This window comes from Parus major, chromosome 2, assembly GCF_001522545.3.
Source record: "Parus major isolate Abel chromosome 2, Parus_major1.1, whole genome shotgun sequence".
Classification (NCBI taxonomy): Eukaryota; Metazoa; Chordata; class Aves; order Passeriformes; family Paridae; genus Parus; species Parus major.
The window spans coordinates 102,072,440-102,075,439 of record NC_031769.1 but is presented as its reverse complement, the minus strand read 5'-3'; the positions used below and the strand labels follow the sequence as shown (position 1 = coordinate 102,075,439).

Sequence of the window (3,000 nt, the reverse complement as noted above, 5' to 3'; positions counted from 1 at the left end):
CAATCAAGGTCAGGTTGGATGGGACTCTGAGCAACCTGCTGAAGTGGAGGACTCTCCTCCCCATGGTGAGGAGGTTGGACTAGATGACTTAGGAGTCCTCTCCAACCCAAACCACTCTATGACTCAATAATTCCAAATGGCACCTAGTGCGTTTGTCAAAGCTTTAAGAAATTTCAATTTAAGAAATTGGTTGTTAAGATTGTTAATGGGTCTGTCTTAAAACTGAGCCTTTTGTGCCCTGCTTCATCATGCAATCAATCTCTAGACACTCCGTAGTAAAAATCCAGAGAAGAAGGGCAGAGAGTGTCTCTGCATTGCAATTAGAGTGAAATGGTGGTGGTCTGTGTACAGCACTCTCAGATAATTACGGCAAACTTGGATTTGAGCAAGACTTTTACACAGGCATATAGTGACAGACAAGGAGTAATGGCTTTATACTGAATGAGTGTTCCTTTAGAATATATATTAGGAGGAAATTATTCACAGTGAAGACGGTGAGATACTGGAGCTGGTTGCCCAGAGAATAGATGCACTACCCCCAAAAGTTTTCCAGTTTGGATGGAGCTTTGACAAACTGGTCTAGTGGGAACATCTCCCTGCCCATGGTGGGAGGATAAAATGATGGGACCTTTAAGGTTCCTTCCAACCCAAACCATTCTATGAAGACTGCAGGTGTTAACAAGATGCAGGTTTTTTACACATGCAGAAACCAGCAGTCAAATCCAGGAGTCTCGGACATGCACTTCCTTTTTAGCCCTGTCCACTCCTTGTTGCCACTCATGGAAGCAGGTTCCAGGTTTACTGATGGCCTTGAGCCAGCTCTGGGAGAAAGAAATTGTTCCAATTCCTCATCCTGCTGTTGGAAAAGAAATACTGCCAGAATTGATGATCTCTTGGGACAGAGAATAAAAATAAAGCCTGAGCTGAGGCAAGCCCTGCACTGACTCTGCAGCATCTCAGTAACATTAGGGGTTCCTTTCAGCTTTTGCCTTTTGCTTTTCATCCTTGCTGTTCATTCATCATAGAAAAAGACAAGCCCATATTTTAATGACAACTTGAAAGATCTCTTCCTTTCTTTCTAGCCAAGGACATTGGATCCAATTCAAAATACTGTTTCAAAATGTTTTTCCCACTTAAAAACCTCACTGAGCTTTTAATGCACAATTAAGAAATGCTAAAAAACATATTTTATGCAGCAATTGAAAATTATGCTAATCCTGACAATCAGCTCCCAAATTCAAATTGTGGCAGTAATAGAATTGTGTAAGTTTATATTGTAAGAATGCATCTCCCACCGACATGGCAGCACAAAAAAATCACATTTAACCAAAAGAAAAGGTCTCAATAAGATGTATGGCTTGCAATGGTGGCAAGCCTGCGGCCATTAATTTGCCATACTCTTTCAATTCCATTTTTATTTTTATTCTAAAGTCATACAGTTAAGTTGATAGTAAATAAGACAAAGCACAGAAAATTGTAAGGTTTTTTAATGTAAAAAAATGAATATTTCAAGGTCTTAAAAAGGATTGTCTGGTACAAATCTGCAAAGCAAATCTGAGACTATCATGGAATGTGTTATGTTATTTGCATTCAATTATTTGCACTAAGCCCTCACTGACTAATGCCTGGCAGAAGAGATTTATTTTGTGCATCAAAGGATCTTCCATTTGGAGTTTACAATGAGCAGATGGGAGCAACTGAGAGTAACAATCTTTTTCTTCCAGTGTACTTAAGTCACCCGATATTGTTGGTGTTAAAACAGAATGGAGCTGATGCCATCTGTAGATATTACTCCTTTTTCTATGCTGAGAAATACTTAGGAAGTTTAGACAGTCTTTTGGATACTACCAAAAAGTCCTTCCAGGATTCTGGTCTTTACTGTGGAATAAGGCAAGTTTTAAAAGACAGACACTAATGGCATCAATAACTTTACTTGATAGGTACCATAGCAACACCACTACCAAACTCTGATGAGCTCTGGAAGGTGTCAGAAACATTTCAGCAGTTTTATTGAATTCTCAAAACAGATTTACAAAGGTTAATGCACATCAATTATTTACTTGCAAACCCTCTGAAGGTTGCTGGGTTTTGAAGCATGTAATTGATGGAGGACCGTGAAAGTGGAGGTTTCATGGACTGACTCAGCTAGATGGTATAAACATGCCTGAGAGGTCATTGCCCTTTTTTTAGGGAGAAAGTGCTCCAAAACTTTGGGCCAGGGACCTTGCTAGCAGCTCACAATATTAGGCAAAGTCTTTAAGTTGCATCATTGCTGCTGATTTGAGTCCTTTTAGGAAAAACTAGCTTGAAAATGCAGTCACATGCAATAGAAAGTTGAAACTATCAAGATAAATTGTTTTGGCAGGAGGTGAACTGTGCAAGTGGAAGTGCAGGAGCAGAGATGGGATAACCAGGAATCCAACACCTGAGCTAAACACCTGTGTGAATTGTTGAAGAAGACAGTAAGCAATTACAGGCAGTTTTCATAAATTCAGCACCAAAATAGAACACACATTCCTTTCTACTTTTTGCCTGCCCTTAGTTCACCTTTTATTTTGCTGTACTTGGGCTCATGTCCTCATTCACCATCTTTTTTCTTCAGAGAAAGACTCAGAAAGAACCAGTGAAACCCCAGCACCAGCTGGCATGAAACTAAGCCCATTTCAGAAGAAGCATTACTAGGATGGCTACTGAACACTGAGAGCTTGGCTTTCCCAAAAAAAGAGAAAATGGGAATGACAAGCTTTAAATTACTGTAAAATATGGAAGTGCTTACTGAATACCTGTGTGCTTGCTTGTCACTCTGTGCTTTTGTTGGGTTGTGGGTTTTGTTTGTTTTTTGTTTGTTTTTTTTTAAAATCATGACTCTTCTGGACTGCCAGTTCAGAGAAGACACTGCAGCAAAAAATTGAAAATAATTTATGTGAACAGAATTTTAAGTTTTAACAAAGAGCTCTAGGAAACACTGATTTCCAAATAATTTTTGTCAAAACACTGGAC

At 39.2% G+C, this 3,000-nt stretch overlaps 1 long non-coding RNA gene across 1 annotated transcript; it reads left to right on the top strand.

The window, feature by feature from the left end:
* Window positions 1-2,364: 2,364 nt before the first annotated feature.
* On the top strand, window positions 2,365-2,780 carry LOC107199685. Its single transcript, XR_001519272.1, has 2 exons — window positions 2,365-2,462; window positions 2,603-2,780. It is a non-coding gene; the product is annotated as an uncharacterized LOC107199685 (long non-coding RNA).
* The last annotated feature ends 220 nt before the right edge of the window (window positions 2,781-3,000 follow it).